This window comes from Leucoraja erinacea, unplaced genomic scaffold (genome assembly GCF_028641065.1).
Source record: "Leucoraja erinacea ecotype New England unplaced genomic scaffold, Leri_hhj_1 Leri_1127S, whole genome shotgun sequence".
Lineage (NCBI taxonomy): Eukaryota > Metazoa > Chordata > Chondrichthyes > Rajiformes > Rajidae > Leucoraja > Leucoraja erinaceus.
In genome coordinates this window covers 30,001-51,661 of record NW_026575371.1, presented here as the reverse complement: position 1 = coordinate 51,661, position 21,661 = coordinate 30,001, and the positions used below count along the sequence as shown (strand labels likewise).

Genomic DNA, 21,661 nt, shown 5'->3' with positions numbered 1-21,661 from the left:
TGATACAAGATAATGTTAGTTTAACTATGGATTATAATGAGATAATCTGGGAAATATATTGTGTTTTAATTAGGATTATAAACATTAGACCCCTGTGTTTAGATCTGTAGTTTAGGAGGTAACGGTCTTTCCCAAGACCTATAGAGTTTAATGGGAACTATGTCTTGTTTATATAAAATGAGTGACCACTGTAGTTCTTATGTTTTGAGAAATGGGTTCTGGGAATTGTCCACTATTCAACAAAACAAAAACTCATATATCAGGCTGTTATTCGTCGATTACAGCTCGGCATTTAACACAATCATTCCCTCCAAGCTGGTTACCAAACTCGCAGAACTGGGTCTCTTCGCATCCCTCTGCAATTGGATCCTCGACTTCCTCATTCACAGACCACAGTCTGTTCGTATTGGTGGAAATGTGTCAGCCTCGATAACAATCAGCACGGGAGCACCTCAAGGCTGCGTGCTCAGCCCCCTGCTGTACTCACTCTATACTCATGAATGCGTAGCCAATCACAGTGCGAACTCCATCATCAAGTTCGCTGACGACACAACTGTTGTGGGGCGTTTCACTGATGGGGATGAGTCCGAATATAAAAGGGAGATCGAGCAACTGTCCATATGGTACCAGCACAGTAACCTGGCCCTCAACACCAGCAAAGCCAAGGAACTGATTGTGGACTATGGAATGAGTAGGAGGGGGACCCACAGCCCCATTTATATCAACGGATCGACGGTTGAAAGGGTCAAGAGCTTCACATTCCTGGGCGTGCACATCTCTGAAGATATTTCCTGGTCTGAGAACACAAATGCAATTATCAAGAAAGCTCATCAGCGCCTATACTTCCTGAGAAGATTACGGATAGTCGGATTGTCAAGGAAGACTCTCTCTAACTTCTACAGGTGCAGTCGAGAGCATGCTGATCGGTTGCATCGTGGCTTGGTTCGGCAATTTAAGCGCCCTAGAGAGGAAATTACTACAAAAAGTAGTGAACGCTGCCCATTACATCATCGGCTCTGACCTTCCTTCCATCGAGGGGATTTATCACAGTCGCTGCCTCAAAAAGGCTGGCAGTATCATCAAAGACCCACACCATCCTGGCCACACACTCATCTCCCTGCTACCTTCAGGTAGAAGGTACAGGAGCCTGAAGACTGCAACAACCAGGTTCAGGAATAGCTAATTCCCTACAGCCATCAGGCTATTAAACCTGGCTCGGACAAAACTCTGATTATTATGAACCCATTATCTGTTATTTGCACTTCATCTCTTTATTTATTCATGTGTGTATATATTTATATCATGGTATATGGACACATTTATCTGTTTTTAGCAAAGCTAGAATTTAATTGTCCTATACAGGGACACATGACAATAAACTCACTTGAACTTGAACTTGAACTATTCATGGATTTCACTTTGTTGGAATGAAACGACTGAACAAATAAGTCAAATGCACATGGCAAGTCGAGGGGCCACAAAGGGGGTGTCATGTCTGCCTTCATCAGTTGCAAATATGGAAATGTACAGGGACGGAGGGGGCAAGTGGATGCAAGTGATTGGCTGGTAATGAGGGAATGTTGGCAAATGATTGAATATGGAAATGTAACGGGTGGAGCATGCTGAGATGAAAATGGTATGAAAAGAGATGATCCTTTGTTTGTAACTCAGAGATTGCTCCACGTGAATTGATGACATGGGGAATCCAACTTTTGTTTGCAAATACAAGTTTAAACCTCTTCGCGTGGCCTGAATTAATTTGAGTATGGAAAACCACAACAGTACTTAATCTTTTCTCCCCGTATTGTCTTTTTGGTTATCTGCTGTTGTTCTTTAAACGTTACCCAAGCTTCTTGCTTCATGCTCATCTTTGCTACGTTGTACTTCTTCGATTTAATATGTATACTGTCCCTGACGTCCCTTGTCAGCCACGGTCGCTCCTTACTCCCCTTTGAATCTTTCTTCCTCCTAGGAATGAACTGATCCTGCACGTTATGTATTATTCCCAGAACCACCTGCCGGTTTTGTTCCACTGTCATCCCTGCTAGGTGATCTTTCCAGTCAACCTTGGCCAGTTCTTCCCTCCCTCATGGCTCCAGCGGTGAAGAACAGGGCGGAGATTTATTAATGAGCCGAAGCACTGAGGTGAGCGGATATTTCACCGCGCTCTTCACCTGCTCCCTGAACTTGTACTGGGTCACCGCGTAAATAAATGTGTTGGTGCAGCAGCTGAGATTCCTCAGCAAATACCCGACGCCGTTAAAGATATATTGAGAATCATTCAGATCAGTTCCAATTCCTGTGATCTGATAATAGACGAAGTTTACGACCACCGTAAGCCACAGGAGGATGAAGCTGCCGGAGATGGTGAACAGTAAAACCATAGACCTCCTCCTGCTCTCCATCTCCGGGTCACTGCGGTTCTCCCCCTTGCTCTCACCCCGCAGCCCCTTACGGACCCGACTGGCCACTAAAATGTGGCGGACTGTCAGAGCGTTGAGCAGCAGGATTACAGCGAAAGGGAGGAACGGTGTTAAAACCGTGTCGATCCAGTCAAATGTCACCCACCCAGCGTCAGTGTAAATACTGTCCACCGTGGCACAGTCCCACGGGATATTGTCGATGATTGTCCGGGGTTCCAGTGTGAAGTATCGGGGAAGGTTTTTCAGACAGAGCAGAACGCCGGCTGTTGCCAGAACCACAGCCGCAGTTTTCCCGCTGCAATATTTAGTTTTCAGCTTCTGGCAACAAATGGCGACAAAGCGATCAAAGGTGAAAGTGACGGTGAACCAGACAGACCAGTCTGTAGCTGCAAACCTCAGTACTTCGTTAACACGGCACACAGGGGTGATGGACAGGAAACTCCAATAAAAGTAATGATATCGGATCCAATATAAAATGACCGTGGTGATTAGGACCAGTAGATCGGCCGCTGCCATGGCCACCAGGTAGCGAGTGGTGCAGGTGGAGAGGCCGCACTTTCCCCGGGACAGGATCACAATCGCCACTAAATTCACTGCGGAAAGACAAGGGGACGGACACTGAGCATTTACTCAACACGGTCTCTGGGGCTGACTGATCACCGGCTCGACTCTCAGCTCAACATTAGGAGTGTCGGAGTCGGTGCGCGGCTGCTGCAAGTTTAACAATGTTAGAGCCGGCTCCGACTGTGCCCGATCTTCCTGCCTGCCTGCTTCAGGGGAGATAAGATAAGGCGAAGGGCGGACGGGGTGGGAACGAGCAGCCTCCCGCTACAATAGGCTGGCTGGTCTTTTCTCTAGTGAACGCTGCTGCTGCTCACAGCCTCTGATGAGGCCGCTTTTACAGAGTTAACCGTGACCGGCCGCGTTTAACCAGGGCTCTGGGAACTCGGCATCTGATGGGGACGAGAAGGCTTCCAGAGAGAAGGCAGGGACAACATGGAATCCGGCAGCAGAGTGGCTCCGTTAATAAATTAATTCTACATTGCGTTCAGTTCAGTAATAACACACACACGCCGGTAGATCCGCGGCCACTTGTCCAGGAGATCGATCCAATTAATGACCAACAGGCTGTGGGTGGAATCCGACTGTGACAGACAGACTCCACAGTGAGACACAGTGTCCACAGGAGCGGCTGTTCACTCTGTTCAATAACTCAGGCACAGTGAACTTCACTATGTGAAACCCTCCCTCCCAGTCACACCGTCCCGGAGAGCTGCCTGTCTGTCCCGAGCACTGGGACAACTCTGTGCAAGGTGCCACTGAAGGCAAGAACAACATTCTAGTGGCTCCTGGCCGGCAGCAGTGAGAGAAAAACAGGGTTAGTTTCAGCTGTCTGAAAATAAGAAAAATCACAGCAGCGTTAATTCACAAATATTTCACTGAGTGGTTTGATATTCTTCACATATTCTTGTACAACGGTCAACAGTTGGGAACGTGTTACATGATGAGATTCAGGTCAACACCAGTTAACACACGGATGGAGTCATAAAACTTGAATTGTTCTGCTCACTTACCAGGGATTCCAACGGCAGCAATGATCACGTACAGGATTTTCTCCACGTCTACATATTCATAAAACCTTTCCCACATGTTCTCGACTCAGCGACGTGTCCCCGTGAGCAACCGGTAATGTCTCGGAATGAAATGCTGAGGAACAACATTCCTGGAGATTTTATACCATTTTCCGTCTCCACCGGGACAATGAAGTTTCAACAAAGTTTAAATATAGAGATTTTGAAATTATTCGCAAACAGATGACATCAGCCGAGTGAAATCCCTGATGAGACAGACAGACAGGTTGTGATTTATTCAGGGAATTGTTTGAGAAACTTCAAATACTGGGAATTGTGGCGATGGATACTGAGGGATGGACATTAGGAGTGGCGAGCGGCATTGTTCCAACAAAGGGTATATTGTTTCAAACTCCATCAGATCCAACTCTCCACCTCATGTTGTTTGTCTGATTTCCTTCAATCCGTTTCACTCAGCAAGGCAATGCCAAATTCCACGGACCCTCTCAGGGCTTCTGGTGCCCAGTTTGAAGGTGGACTGGACTGGGCGACCTTTGTCCACAGGTTGAGGAATTAGTTCAACAGAGCACCTCGGAGTCAAATGCGCCCCCCCCCCCCCCCCACCCCCCCCCCCCCCCCCCCCCCCCCCCCCTTCACCACAATATGATCGCGGCTTCACTGACTGTGACCTGAACCCCCCACTCCCGCTGACTGACCCCGGGAACCATGCACTCCATGCTTGCCTGGAATAGATCTGACTATACCATTGGACAATAGCATTCTCTGTCTTCATCACCTCTGAGGAGGAACGACCCAAAGACTCACGCCACTCAGAGAACAGAAACATTGCCGCCTCAGAATGATCCTAAACCTAAATAAAACGGCGAATGATGCAGCACCTCTCCCTCCCCTCTTTCACTCTCCCTCCAGATGTCACTCTCTCAGAACTTTTACTCTCTCTCCTACGCTTTCTATTGATCTACACTGGGCTGCCCTCTCTCCGTCCACTGATAGAGTGACACACAGTGAGATAGTACTGATGGAGGGATGGAAATGGGGCAGCACTGACGCAGTGACTCACCGTGGTGGTGCTGATGGAGGGACCCACTGTGGTGGCACTGATGGAGGGACACACTGGTGGTACTGATGGAGTGACACACTGCGGCGGTACTGAAGGAGCGACACACTGTGGCGGTACTGATGGAGAGACACATTGTGGTGGTACTGATGGAGGGACACACTGTGGTGGTACTGATGGAGTGACACACTGCGGTGGTACTGATGGAGGGACACACTGTGGTGGTACTGATGGAGGGACACACTGTGTGCTGGTCATCGGCGGCCATTCGGAGCGAGTAAGACTGTACTCTCCTCTCCATAGGATCGTCTACTTGTGGGTCTGCAGATTTCTGTACAGGGCGTTCCGTGATCCACACACCTTTTTGCAACGTGGGCATTGTAGACTGGCGGTGGTTGGTAGTCGTCGAGCCCCATTCTCTCTCTCCTTACTGTGCTGTCGCTTTGTTTCTGCGACACGGCGTAGTTCCATTGTGTGTTGTGTTGCTCCTTGCTGCACGGATTTCCTCCAGGAGCGCCTGTCCAGTGCAATGTGCTCCCAGTTGTTTGAGGTGATGAGGAATTTCCTCAAACTGTTCTTGATGTTGACCTTGAAGCGTTTCTTTGGCCCGCCGGGGGCTCACTGACCTTCCTTCAATTGAGGGTACAGGATTTGTTTAGGGAGACGTGTGTTGGACATGCGCATGACATGGCCAGTCCATCGAAGTTGGTGCTGCGTTATTGTGGTGGTGATGCTGGTCATGTTGGCTTCCCTACAAAACGCTGATGTTGTTGTGTTTGTCATCCCTGCTGATCCTCAGAATCTTTCGTAAGGATCTTTGATGTTATTGTGCCAGGGCTCTCAGGTGCCTGCTGTAGGTGGTCCATGACGGCTCCATACAACAGGGTGGAGAGGACAAAGAGTCTGTAGACCAGTAGTTTTGTTTGGGCCTTTAGATCTCGGGTACTGTGGAGCAGTACTGATGGAGTAACTCTCTGGTGCTGATGGGCTAACGCGCGAAGGGCCGAATGGCCTACTCCTGCACCTATTTTCTATGTTTCTATGTTTACTGACGGAGTATAGACACACTCTGGTGGTACTGATGGAGTGAAACATTGTGGTGATCCCGATGGAGGGACACACAGTGGTGGTACTGATTGAGCGACACACTGTGGTGGAACTGATGGAGGGACGCACTCTGATGTTTCTGATGGAGTGACATATTGTGGTGTTTCTGATGGAGTGATACATTGTGGTGGTACTCATGGAGGGCATACTGTGGTGGTATGATGGAGTGACACACAGTGGTGGTACTGATGGTGGGGCACACTGTGGTGGTACAGATGCAGTGACACACTGTGGTGGTACTGATGGAGTGACACACTGTGGTGGTACTAATGGTGGGGCACACTGTGAAGCTGTACTGATCGAGGGACACACTGTGATGGTACAGAAGCAGTGACACACTGTGGTGGAACTGATGGAGGGGCAGGCTGTGGTGTTTCTGATGGAGTGACACACTGTGGTGCTTCTGATGGAGTGACACACTGTGGTGACAACTTGTGGTACTGATGGATTGCCACTGATGGATTGCCATACTGTGGTGGTATTGATGGAGTGAATATGTGGTGCTACTGATGGAATGACACATTAAGCGGTGGTACTGATGGAGGGACACACTGTGGTAGAACTGATGGAGTGACACACTGTGGTGCTACTGAAGGAGGGACACACTTTGGTGATACTTATGCAGTGACACACTGTAGTATTACTGACGAGGAAAAACACTGTGGTAGTACTGATGGAATGGCACACAGTGGTGGTACTGTTTGAGTGACACACTCTGGTGGTACAGATGAAGTGATACACTGTGGTGGTACTGATGGAGTGACACACTGTGGTGATACGGATGGAGGGACACTGTTGTGGTACGGATGGAGGGACACACCATGATGGTACTGATGGAGTGACACACTGTGGTGGTACCGATGGAGTGACACACTGTGGTGATACTGATGGAGTGACACACTGCGGTGTTAATGATGCAGGGACACACTGTGGTGGTACTGATGGAGTGATATACTGTGGTGGTACTGACGCAGAAAGATACTGTGGTGGTACTGATGCAGGGGCACACTGTAGCAGTAATGATGGAGTGACACACTGTGGTGGTACTGATGGAGTGACACACTGTGGTGGTACTGATGGAGTGACACACTGTGGTGAGACGGATGGAGGGACACTGTTGTGGTACTGATGGAGGGACACACTATGATGGTACTGATGAAGTGACAGACTGTGGTGGTACAGATTGAGTGACACACTGTGGTGCTACTGATGAATGACACATTATGTGGTAGTACTGATGGAGAGACACACTTTGGTGATAGTGATGGAGTGACGCACTGTGGTATTACTGACGCAGAAAAACACTTGGTAGTACTGATGGAATGACACACTGTGGTGGTACTGATGGAGTGACACACTGTGGTGGTACTGATGGAGTGACACACTGTGGTGAAAACTGTGGAGTGACACTCTGGTGGTACTAATGGTGTGACACACCGTGGGGTGGTACTGATGGATTGGCACACTGTAGTGGTATTGATGGAGTGACACTGTGGTGCTACTGATGGAATGACACATTAGGCGGTGGTACTGATGGAGGGACACACTGTGGTGATACCTGCAGAGTACCACTTGTGGTACGGTTGGAGTGACACACTGTGGTAGTACTTATGGAATGACACATTGTGGTGGTACTGATGGAATGGCACACAGTGGTGGCACTGTTTGAGTGACACACTCTGGTGGTACAGATGAAGTGATACACTGTGGTGGTACTGGTGGAGTGACACACTGTGCTGGTACTGATGGAGTGACTCACTGTGGTGGTAATGATGCAGGGACACACTGTGGTGGTACTGATGGAGTGATATACTGTGGTGGTATTGACGCGGAAATATACTGTGGTGGTACTGATGCAGGGGCACACTGTAGCAGTAATGATGTACTGTTGGAGGGCCACACTGTGGCGATACTGATGGAGGGACACACTGTGGTGATACCTGCGGAGTAACACTGGTGATACGGTTAGAGTGACACACTGTGGGGTGATACTGATAGATTGAAATACTGTGGTGGTATTGATGGAGTGACATATTATGTGTTGGTACTGGTAGAATGATTCACTGTGAGGTGGTACTAATGGAGTGACACACTGTGGTGGTACTGATGGAGTGACACACTGTGGTGGTACTGATGGAGTGACACACTGTGGTGGTACAGATAGAAACATAGAAACATAGAAATTAGGTGCAGGAGTAGGCCATTCGGCCCTTCGAGCCTGCACCGCCATTCAATATGATCATGGCTGATCATCCAACTCAGTATCCCGTATCTGCCTTCTCCCCATACCCTCTGGTCCCCTTAGACACAAGAGCCACATCTAACTCCCTCATAAATATAGCCAATTAACTGGCCTCGACTACCCTCTGCGGCAGAGGGTCTCACCAAGACCCTGTACAACTGCAGTAGAACCTCCCTGCTCCTCAAAAAAAGCAAAATCTCAATCAAGTGTATTTTTAAATTCATTTATTAATACCACTAATATTAAGGATGTCTGGAGAATAGAAAATCCAACTGGACGGGAATATTCATTTTACTCACCAGTACACAAAACATACTCAAGAATAGATTATTTTTTAGTTGACGCTACGTTTATCCCATTTATTTATAATTCAAAATACCATAACATTATAATCTCAGATCACGCACCTGTAACATTCATGATTAAATTAAATGAAATGTCCGAGAAACAAGCATATTGGAGATTTAATCCACAAATTTTGAACGAAAGATCATGCCAGGAATATATTATTAAACAGATTCAAATATTTTTTGAGGTAAATGACAACCCTGACACACCTACTTCTCTTATGTGGGAAACGTTCAAAGCATATGTTCGAGGTACATTAATTTCTGCTCAAGCATTTTATAATAAAGAGACTAGGATTAAGCAACAAACATTGGAAAGTGAAATCAAGCAACTAGATATAGAAAATGCGAGAATGCCATCTACGTTAAAACATAATAAAATTGTTGTATTGAAATATAAATTAAATAAAATGTATTCAGAACAAGTAATAAAACTTTATCAACAAACCAAACAATTACATTTTGAATTTGGAGACAAACCACAAAAACTATTAGCACGCCAGTTACGAAAAATGGAAGGGGAAAAAATAATTCATAAAATTAGAACAGAGACAGGAGAATTATTAAAAATGCCCAAGGACATAAATGATAGATTTCTCCAATACTATCATAACCTTTATTCAACTAAAACCGTAGCACAATCAGAAGGAATAGCAGATTTTTAAATAAAATGTAATTTAAAAGGTTTAGATTCAAACGATAGAGAATTATTAGAAAGGGAGATTACGATAAAGGATATTGAGCAGTCTATTGGCTCGTTAAAAAATGGTAAAGCAGTAGGACCAGATGGTTTAGGCTCCGAATTTTACAAAATATTTTATGATTTGCTTTGCCCACGTTTACAAAGACTGTATGAGTATATCTATACTCAACAGAAACTTCCAGACACTTTAAATGAATCTATAATAACACTTATTCCTAAAGCTGATAAAGATCCGGAAGACCCGGGATCATACAGAGCAATTGCACTTTTAAATACAGACCAGAACATTTTAACTAAAATACTAGCGCATAGATTAAGTACAGTGATGAATAAATTAATACATCCTGACCAAACAGGCTTTATTCAGAAACGGTACTCATATTATAATCTAAGAAGATTATTTAATATTATATATTCCAAGAGAATTATTAATGAAGATCTAGCAATAATCTCACTTGACGCTGAAAAAGCATTTGATCAGGTCGAATGGCCTTATTTATTTTCGGTGATGGAAAAGATGCAGCTAGGGGAGAACTTTTGTACATGGATAAAACTGTTATATACAAATCCCACGGCTAGAATACTTACTAACCAAAGGTTGTCATCTAAATTTAGTCTGTCTAGAGGTTGTAGACAAGGATGCCCGTTATCTCCATTATTATTTGCGCTTGCTATTGAGCCACTGGCAGAAAGAATTAGGGGGCATCCGGAAATACACGGGTATAACACTAAGGACACAGTGAATAAAATTTCTCTATACGCAGATGACGTATTAATTTACATTACAAAACCAGAAATTAGTATCCCAAACTTATTAAAGCTAATAAACCAATTCGGTGCACTTTCAGGATACAGAATAAATTGGAATAAAAGTGAAATTATGCCAATAAGGGAACATAACAAACAGATAATACAACAATTTCCATTTAAAGTAGTAAATGAAAAATTTAAATATCTAGGTATTTATGTAACTAAGATATATACATCATTATTTAAAGCAAATTTCCCCCCATTATTGAATAAACTACATAAGAATATCCAATACTGGAAAACACTACCTATTTCAATGGTTGGCAAAATTAATGCCATAAAAATGATTTTTTTACCGCAAATATTATACCTTTTTCAGACGATTCCGATATACCTGGCAAAAAACTTTTTTTTTAAATTGGACTCTATTGTTAATGATTTTATCTGGGATTATAAGAATCACAGGATAAACAAAAGACACCTGTGTAAATCAAAAAGTAATGGAGGCTTGGTTTTACCTAACTTTTTGTTTTATTTCTGGGCAGTTAATATTAAAAATATGAACTTTTGGTTGGAAGAAATAGACCAGCAACCAGACTGGTTAAAAATGGAAAAGGAAGATTGTCTACCTTTCGATATTGGTTCGATATTATTTGCTACGTCTAAATTAAACAAAACAATTTATAGGGAAAACCCTATAATATTTAGTGCTATAAGAATTTGGAAACAATTAAAAAATACATTAAAATTAGATAACGTATCACTTTTTCTTCCAATTATGAATAATCCTTTGTTTAAGCCTTCATGGTTAGACGGGGGTTTTGCACAATGGAGGAATTATGGAATTAAAAATATGGGACAATTTTACAAGGAAGGCACCTTTCTGACATTTCAGGAGTTGCAACAGACTTATGGACTTCGAGGAAATGATTATTTCAGATATCTTCAACTTAGAGATTATGTAAAATCGAATTCTCAAAATTTTCGAATTAGAAACTCAGAAATTCTTGATGAATGTTGGAACAAACATCCTAATACAGAAAAATTAATATCATATATATATAATATCTTATTAGACAGTGACATTCCTTCGACGGACTTACACAGACAAACATGGGAAAAAGAATTAAATCAAGTAATAACGAAAGACACTTGGGAAGAAAGTTTACAACACATACATCAGTGTTCACTAAACGCCAGACATTCTCTAATACAATTTAAAGTAATACATAGGTTACATTATTCAAAAACAAAATTACATACAATTTTTCAACATATCTCACCTATATGTGATAAATGTCAACATTTAGAAGCTACATTGTCGCATATGTTTGCAAACTGTACAAAAATTAAAAAATTCTGGGTAAATATTTTTAGTATAATATCTAAAGTAACCAACACACAATTGGAACCAAATCCAAAATTAATAATACTCGGAATATTAGAAGTAAATCAAACATTTAGAATAACACAAAGAAACTTTATTGATTATAGTTTAATAACAGGAAAAAAATTAATTCTAAAATTTTGGAAAGGCCCTACGGCCCCCACAATCAAAATGTGGATTATAGAAATGACGGAGACCTTAAACGTGGAAAGAATCAGATTTTCCCTGTTGGACAAACAGGAATTATTCGTTGGAACATGGTCTCCTTTTATTGATTACTTAAAGGGTCAGAATAGTTCAGCACAGGAACCTGACTAGCACTCGGGCTAAAGATTGGATGAAATGCTACACTCTGAAATGTACGAACATATCTCGAACGATGTTTTTTATTTTAATAAATTTTTCCATTCTTCTTTAACTATCTCTTTCCCCCTTTTTTTTGTTTTGTTTTTGTTTTTCTTTCCTTTCTTTTCTTCCTCTATTTCATCTATCTCTTTAGTTCTATCTAGTTTTTAAAAAAAATGAAGAAAAAGGCAAAAAGTATTGGAGACAATGTAATAATAACCGACAATATTATCAATTTAAAAATGTAAGACAGTAATGATGTAATAGATTATGTACCTATCTCCAATAAAAAATATTTTCAAAAAAAAATAAAAAATGAATACATTTATACCTCAGGCTGCCCGGCAAGGCCACCAGCAAATCAAAAATGAGTCGCACCCTGCCACCCTCTTCTCCTCTCTCCCAACGGGCAAAATGTACATAATTCTGTAGAAGCTCACTTCCAGAGGGGTCAGTATCTTCCCAGCTGTCATCAGACTTTTCACAGTACCGCGGTATGTGTGACAATAAACTGAACTCAACTAATATCACGTTAAAATAATACTTAGACTAATGATAACTCTTTAAATACATAAAGCGATATGATTGTCAACCGCTGACTGGAAGGCATGCAAACAATGCTTATCAGTGCAAATAACAGTGCAAAAAAATAAACTAAACTGAACATATTGTTCTTCAAGGCAAATATTGCTAACATGCCTTAATTAGTAAGGGCGTCAAAGAATACGGGTTCAAGGCAGGAAAACGGGGTTGATTTGGAAAGATAAATCAGTCATGAATGAATGCCGGAGTAGACTCTATGGGCTAAATGGCCTCAATCTGCTTCTGTGTCTTTTGGAAAATTGCGGGAAGTTTTGGACCCGATATGTTTGCTGGCGAGGGAGGGGGTCTAGAGGATGGTTTCGGTACTGATCCCAGGGATGATTGGGTTGACGTATGATGAGCGTTTAAAGGCACTGGGCCTTGACTCGCTAATGTTTAGAAGCATGAGGGGGGACCTAATTAAAGCGTACTCAATAATGGAAGGCCTGGATGATGTGAATGTGGGGAGGGTGTTTCCAGTTGTGGGAGAGTTTAGAATCAAATGGCAGAACTTCAGAATAAAATAACATTCCTTAAGAAAGGTGAATAGGAATTTATTTGCCAGAGGGCGGTGATAATGTCGAATTAATTGCCACAGCCGGCAATGGAGGCCGAATCAATAGGTATATTTAATAGCGGAAATTGATAGGTTATCAATTAAAAATGGCGTCAACGGTTCCGAGGAGAAGGCAGGTGAATGGGGATGAGAGGGAAATCTAGGTCAGCCATGATCAAGTGGCGAAGAAGACTTGATGTGCCGAACGGTCTCATGATGCTCCTAGGTCGTGTGGTCGTCTGTTAAAAAATGTGGATATTGGAAAGGTGACTTCAAGTAACTTACATGAGCATTACATCAAATCAGGTCAAGAGCTTCACCGTGAATAGCAGTGTCCTGGAACAGTGTTTGAGAGCAGAGGGATCTAGGTGTCCAGATACATAGTTACCTGTAAGTGGCATCTCCGGTAGATAGGGAGTTTAGCAGAGCAGAGGGTTGTGGGTATATAACTCCATGTTATGCATCACCAGTTAGGGAGGCCAAGAAGATGTTTGGCACTTTGGCCTTTAGCAGTCAGAGTATTGTGTATACAAGTTGGTGTTTCACGTTGCAGTGGTATAAGTCGTTGGGGAGACTGCATTTGCAGTATTGTGTTCGATTTTCGTCACCCTGTTACAGGAAAGATATCGTCAAGCTGAAGTGGGTGGAGATAAGTCTGACGAGGATGTTGCCAGGAATTGAAGGCCTGGGCTATAGGGAGCGGTTGAGCAGCCAATCACTTTATTCCTTGGTGCACGGGAGGATGAGGGGTGATCTTATTAGAGTGTGTAAGATCATGAGAGGAATCGATATGGTAAAATGCACAAAGTCTTTTACCCAGCGTTGGGAATCAAAAACTAGAGGACATAGGTTAAAGGTGAGTGGAGAAAGATTTAATTGGAACAGGAAGGACAACTTTTTTTCACACAGAGAGTGGTGGGTCTGTGAAATGAGCGGCCAAAGGTGGTTGTTGATGCAGGTACTATTACAATGAATAAAATACATTTGGACAGGCACATGGAGAGGTTTAGAGAGATATGGGCCAAACGTAGGCATATGGGACTAGTGTCGATGGAACATGTTGGTTGGCGTGGCCGAATTGGACCAAAGGGCCTGTTGCCATGCTGTGTGCCTCTATGACGTTATTGACTCTGGCTAGCTGCATGACTGCTTGTGGTTTATGGCTTAACGTGTCTTGAGCGGCCTTTAAAATCTTGAAGGCTGGCAGATGTGATTGTGGTTTCAAGCTGGAAAGGGTGCAGTTGGGCCGAAGGGCTTTTTTCCACGCTGCATGACTATGACGTAGAACAATCTCATCAAATTGCACTTTAATGTTTCAAAAGGTTGTCTCTGCCGAACATGGAGTATTAGTTGCGTTTAAGTCGTAAACTTGGACTTCATTCCCTGCACAAAACAAAATGTATTATTAATATTAGGCAGAAATTATGTTCATGTTCATAAGTTCAGGAGCAGAATTAAGCATTTTTGCCCATCAAGACCACTCCGCCATTCAATCATGGTTGATCAATCATTCTCTCCCAACCCCATTCTCTTGCTTTCTCCCTGTAATCCCTGACACCCGTACTAATGAAACAGTTATCTCTTCGCTAAAAAAATATCAATTGACTTCGCCCCCACATCCTTCTGTGTCAAATATTTCCACAGATTCACTGGCCTCGAGCTAAAGAAATTCATTTTCATCTATTCTATAAAGGAACGTCCTTTTATTCTGCGGCTATGACCTCTGGTCCTAAACTCTCCCACCAGTGGAAACATCCTCTCCACATCTATCCAGGTCTTTCACTATCGATAAGTTTCAATTAGGACCCCCACTCACCATTCTAAACTCCAGCCGAAAAATATTCATCATACGGTTTCGAGGGATATGGGCCAAACGTGAGCAGGTGGGATTATTGTAGAGGGACCAAGTTGTTCAGCGTGGGCAAGTTGGGTTATAGGGCCAGTTTCCGCTCTGTATGACGGGCGTCATAGTGTCATAGAGTCTTACAGTGTGGAAGCAGACCGTTCGGCCCAACTTGGCATCACCATTCAACATGCCCTGTCCATATTTATCCTACCTGCCTGTGTTTAGCGTTTTAAATGTTGGGGTAGTCCCTGCCTCAACTATCTCCTCTGTAAGTGCGTTCCATACAACCACCAACCTTTGTGTGAAAAAGTTGTCCCATGTTATCGGAAAGCTGTTTTAAAGCTGAAAAGGGAGCAGATACGATTTACGAGGATGTTGCCGGGACTCGAGGGTTCTGGCAACATTTTCAACATGTTCCATATCTCTCTATATCACTGTCTATATCTCTCGGTTCCCTCACATCTGACTACGTCTGAAGAAGTGGCTAGAATCGAATCGTCACCGATTCATTCTTTCCGTCACCCATTCATTTTCTCCAGAGATGCTTCTGACCCGCTGAATACTCCAGCTTGTTGAGTCTATCTTCAGTATGAACATTGATTTATTTAACTTCAAGTAACCTTGGCTTTCCCACCCGGTCCCTCCCCCATTCTAGTTCTCCAAAAAGTTTCACTGTCTTCCTGATTTAATATTACTGAATATTTGCCTCATTGTCACCTTACCCTCAGTTAACAATGTACCATTCTAGATGTTCCTTGAGCAGCATCCTCTTTGATCTGTGTCTTCGCACCGTAACCTTCCATATATCCAGTTTCCCTCTCCCCTGACGCACAGTCTGAAGAACGGTCTCAACCTGAAACTTTACCCATTCAATACCTCTGGAGATGGTGCCTGTCCCGCTGAATTACTCCAGCATTTTGTGTCTATCGTCGGTGTAAACCAGCATCTGGATTCCTTCCTACATAGGGCGCCATGGTCGCGCAGCGGTGGTGTTGCTACCTTACAGTGCCAGAGACTGCGTTTGATCCACACTATGGGTGCTGTCTGTACAGAGTATGTGACCTGCATACGGGCATTCTCTGGCATTTCCAGTTTCCTCACATACTCTAAATTACATTCATTGGCTTATTACAATTGTAAATTGTCCTTAGTGTTGGTAAGATAGTGTTTGCGTTTGGAGATCGTTGATCAGGTTGGTGGGAAAAGTGCCTTTTCTCCAGAAATGCTGTTTGAATCGCTGACCTGCTTTCCGGGGTAAACCGGGAACGGGGTACTGATTCTGGATGATCAGCCATGATCATATTGAATGGCGGGGCTGGCACGAACGGTCGAATGGCCTATTACTGCACCTATTTCCCAAGTGTCTATGTTTCCAGGCTGAATATTTCGATTAAACTAAACAAACTCTAATATGGAGGTCAGAAGAGTTCGTTTCCACGCTGCATTACTGAACTGAACTCGTGTTGGGGCAATTGTTTAATTTTAGTTTATGGTCATTCTGTTACCTTTTTTCCTCTTGATTATAATTGCAATAAGAATTACAGCAGCTGTGAACAGCAGTAATATCCCCACAGCAATCACCGGGCTGTATTGTGTCGTTATCTTTATCCACGCATTGTCTGTAAAATAAGGAGTAGTAGTGTTAGATGATAATTAATTGTAAACATATTTTGAAAAGCATATGATGTTGGTGAGGCCGCAGTGTTCCGTTGCATTTTCTTGATTTGAAGAAGGGTCCCGACCCGAAATGTTATCCATCCTAGTTATCCAGAAATGCTGCCAGTCCTGATGAGCTCCATCAGCGCTTTGCGGCTTTTCTTGGTCTGAAGATGTCCCGACCAGAAACCACACACAATGTTGTCCACAGATTCTGCCTGGCCCGCTGAGTGAATCCAGCACACTGTGTCGTTTCAATGGTGAAATACAAGGGTATGCTGATTCTAGTCTTCAAAAAAACACAAAGTGCTGGAGTAATTCAGCACCCACCAGCAGTATCTGTGGAGAACATGGATAGGCAAATATTCAGGTCGTGACCATTTATCATACTGATTGCAATAGGTGGGGGAGCTGTAAAAGAGATGAAGAGGAGGAGTGATAGGTGAATACGTGACCGGGGGGGGGGGGGGGGGGGGGGGGGGGGGGGGTAGTTGATAGGCTGATGGCAAAGGCCAGAGATGAAAAGACTAAGGTGTGAGGTAGAACAAGTGATAATTATGAAGTCAGTAAAAGTAATATAAGGAGAAACCAGGATCTGCAAAGTCTAGCAGCAAAAACACACAAAGTGTTGGAATCTCAGCAGGTCAGGCCACATTTCCAGTGACCCCGGTAGTATTTTCTGTGTTCTATATTCAATGTGCTATGTTCAACGTTCAATACTCAACGTTATATATTTTCCACTATTTTCTACATTCTATATTCTGTGTTGTATGTTCTGTCCTGTACATTATGGAAACAGGCCCTTTGGCCCACAAAGACCGTGCTGAACAGCGATCCACATACACCTTCACTTTCCAGTCGTATAGAAGTTGTGTGGAAATGTTGCAGTTGCAATATATATATATATATATATATATATATATATATAGTATGGAAAGCTTCCACCCACCAGGCCTGCGCCGACCAGCGGTCATCCATACACGCGTTTAATTTAGAGCTACGGCGTGGAAACAGGCCCTTCGACCCACCGAGTCCGTAATGACCAATTACCATACATTCAAACAAGTTTAGTTTAGTTTAGAGATACAGTATGGAAACAGGCCCTACCAGCGATCGACACACGATAACATTATCGTACACAGCATTCCAGCGACAATTTTTACCAAATCAAATTAAGCTCCAAACCTGTACATCTTTGGAGAATGGGTGGAAACCGAAGCAGCCGTGGAAAACACAATCAGTCATTGAAACGTAGAAACATAGAAAATAGGTGTAGGAGTAGGTCAATCGGCCTTCCAGCCTGCACCGACAATTAATATGATCATGGCTGATCATTCAACTCAGTATCCTGTACTTGCCTTATCTACTTACCGCCTGATACATTTAGCCACAAGGGCCAGATCTAACTCCCTCTTAAATATAGCCAATGAATTGGCCTCAACCACCTCTGTGGCAGAGAATTCCAGAGATTCGCCACTCTCTGGGTGAAAAATGTTGTTCCCATTTAGGTCCTAAAAGACCTCCCCCTTGGCTGGCGAGAGGGATAGAGAGAGAGAGAGAGAGAGAGAGAGAGAGAGAGAGAGAGAGAGAGAGAGAGAGAGAGAGAGAGAGAGAGAGAGAGAGAGAGAGAGAGAGAGAGAGAGAGAGAGAGAGAGAGAGAGAGAGAGAGAGAGAGAGAGAGGAGAGAGAGAGAGATAGAGAGAGAGAGAGAGAGAGAGAGAGAGAGAGAGAGAGAGAGAGAGAGAGAGAGAGAGAGAGAGAGAGAGAGAGAGAGAGAGAGAGAGAGAGAGAGAGAGAGAGAGAGAGAGAGAGAGAGAGAGGGAGAGAGAGAGAGAAAGGTATAGGGAGAGAGAGAGAGAGAGAGAGAGAGAGAGAGAGAGAGAGAGAGAGAGAGAGAGAGAGAGAGAGAGAGAGAGAGAGAGAGAGAGAGAGACAGTCAGAGGGAAAGAGGGAGAGAGAGAGAGAGTCAGATAGAGGGGGAGAGAGACAGGTAGATACGGAGGGATAGAGAGAGATAAAAAAAGATGAAAAAGCATTCCCCTGTCTGCATCGGCACGCGGTCCAAGTCAGTGTGGCTCCACGGGGCGGAGCTGTTCACGGGTCACCCTCACGGACGGAAACCGCAACACGCCAACCCTGGCCGACCCTGCCGTCAACTAGCCCCCCCCCCCCCCCCCACTAGCTCCACTCATCACTCCGGGAAACCCCGGGGGACACCCTCTCCCCCCCCCCCATGGTTTTGAAAACTGGATTATGAAATCCGGTGAAATCTCCGCTTTTCGCGAGAGAGTGGGGTGGGACTGATGATCGAGGGCGCCGATTGGAGGATAGAGACGTCGGGCAGCTGGAAATGTGGATGGGGCATGATTCAGTGCGAAGATTGGAGGAGGGAGGAGTGGGGGGGGGGCTGAGGATAGAGCGTGGTGTTTCGAGGAGGGAGACGTAGCACAGACCTGCGCTTCATCCGCAGCCAGGATAGATCCCGGCCGGCTCTCCGGCGCTGTCCCGTCCCCACCCATGTGCCCCCCCCCCCCCCCCCGCGGCGGCCAGAGAGGTCGGCAGTAAAGATCCTCCGCTATATGTTTGGTCGGCAGTCAGACGGGCCAGGCGGAGTAACAGCGCTAAACCCAGCTAACTCCGCCTGTCCCGCCATGTGAGCTTACAACTCGTCCTGGACTTGCGGGAAATAACTTGTGGAGAACCAGCGCTGGTATCTCGTCAGTCCAGACAAGGCTGTAGTTTAACCCGGTGAGACAGGCAGAGTAAAGCTGCAATTAGCGTTGGATTCAGCCTCCGAAGCCTCGCGCACGCGTGTGTGTGAGTGTGCGCATGCGCGCGCGGTCGCCAAGAAATTGTGTGCCCCCTGTCCCCCGGTCCCCTCCATATTTTGACAGCGGTTTCCGTCTCTTTCTGCGGGTGCTATGGTTTCCTCCCACACTCCACGTTTGCAGGTTAATTGAATTTGTTCCGACTGCGTGTAGGAAAGTAGTAGTGGCGACACTTCTCAGCGATTGGTCCAGAGCCCCGCATCCATCACATCACTGGCCGATGGAGAATGGAGGTTCATTATACCACACGCCAGACATGACTGGGCACCCTGAACCCGAACACCAAGTTGTAAGCGGCCGAGTGAGCGCATCCCTTGGGACTGTCCCCACTCTCCCACGACCATGGCCGCCCTCCGCCTCGTCTCCCACGTGCGGCCGCACTGTGACGGTCTGTGCGTCGGCAGCGCCGTGTGGAGGAGAGGTGTGGGACAGGCTGGTCCCTCCGCCCACCTAGAGTGACTGACTGCGATGCACCGCCATTGGCCGCAACCCCCAAACCGAGTGATTCACCCGGTCCGCGGGGACAGACGGCTCGGGTAATTGGCAGCCATAGTAAATCGCATTTAAACCATGGGGGGGGGCACAAATTCCCTGGCGGGCCGATGACAAGTGTCCATGCCAACGAGCAATTGTGGCTCCTCCTACTCCACTCCCCCTGGACAACAAGAAGACCTTTTTATTGACTGTTGCCAGCAGGCGGTATTATTGTGGCACACAATCTCCCACGCTCAAAACACCAGCTAATCTGTACTCTGTTTTAACCGAAGAAGGACACAAAATGGACTTAGTAACTCGGGTCGAGATCATTCTTTAGACCTGATTGGGCTCAGCGGATGGAATGAGACAACTGTCACACCAAAGATGGACACAAAAAGCTTGAGATCTGAAGAATTGTCTCGATCCGAAACGACACCCATTCCTTTTCTCCAGAGTTGCTCCCTGTTCCGCTGAGTTGTTCCAGCTATTGTGTCCATCATCGGTTAAAAACTTTGCAGATATCTGGTGTTTTGAGCGTGGGAGCTTGTGTGTGTTACGCGGGCAAACAGACGGTATTACTGTGTTTCAACGACAAATAAAACTTGCTTCTTGTTGTCATGTGGGAGTGGGAGGAGATAAAAGTATTCGTTGTCATGGCCTACATCGGCCCGGTTTGGGGGTTGGAGCCAATGGCGGTGCATCGCAGTCAGTGACTCTCGGTGGGAGGAGGGACCAGCCTGGCCCAGACCTCTGCTCCACTCGGCACACAGCCCGTCACAGTGCTGCCGCACGTGGGAGACGAGGCAGAGGGCGGCCATGGTCGAGGGCTGTCCCAAGGGATGCGCTCACTCGGCCGCTAACAACTTGGTGTTCGGGTTCACCTATGGCTTATGTGGGAAAATGACCCCCACCCACACGTCTCCATCGGCCAATGATGTGATGGATGTGGGGGTCTGGACAATTCGCTGACAAGCCCCGCCCCCCGTCGACGTCATGTCCGTTATTTGACTTTTCGGCAGTGCAGCCATTAGGTGAGTTGGCTTATAGGCGACGCACCCTTTCGAGATGGAGACATGTAGTCATGGAGACATGGAGTCATGATGAAATGGAGGCAAGGAGGTCTGGAGCCATGGAGTCATGTAGACATGGAGTCATGAAGATAAGGAGGCATGGAGGCATGGAAGCTTGGAGGCATGGATACATGGAGTCATGAGGACATGAAGACAATGATACATGGAGACATGGAGTCATGAAGACCTGGAGTCATGACATAACGGTGACATTGAGTCATGGAGTCATGGAGTCATGAAGTCATAAAGTAATGGAGACAAGCAGTCATGGAGTCATGGAGTCGTCGCAACGTGGAGACGTGGAGTCATGGAGACCTGGAGATATGGAGACGTGGAGTAATGAAGGCATGGATACATTGAGTCATGGAGTCATGTAGTCATGGAGACATTGAGTCATGGAGTCATGTAGTAATGGAAACATGGATACATGGAGACATGGAATAATGATACATGGAGAAATGGATTTTGGAGGTCATGGACTCATGGAGATATGGAGACATGGAGAAATGGAGACATGGAGACATGAAAACATGGAGGCATGAAGAGGCATGAAGATATGGCGACATGGATTCACAGTCATGGAAACATGGAGATATGGGGACATGGAGTCTTGGATTATTGGAGTCATGGGGTCATGGAGACTTGGAGACATGGAGGCATTCACCTTAAACCTATATCCTCTGGTTCTCGATT

The 21,661-nt window shown here is 45.2% G+C and overlaps 1 long non-coding RNA gene across 1 annotated transcript; it reads right to left on the bottom strand.

Annotated features, from left to right (window-relative positions):
- Positions 1-11,687: 11,687 nt before the first annotated feature.
- On the bottom strand, positions 11,688-16,558 carry LOC129715334 (uncharacterized). The gene is made up of 2 exons (XR_008726482.1): positions 16,443-16,558; positions 11,688-14,474 (listed from the first exon to the last, which is right to left on the bottom strand). It is a non-coding gene; the product is annotated as an uncharacterized LOC129715334 (long non-coding RNA).
- Positions 16,559-21,661: the final 5,103 nt, after the last annotated feature.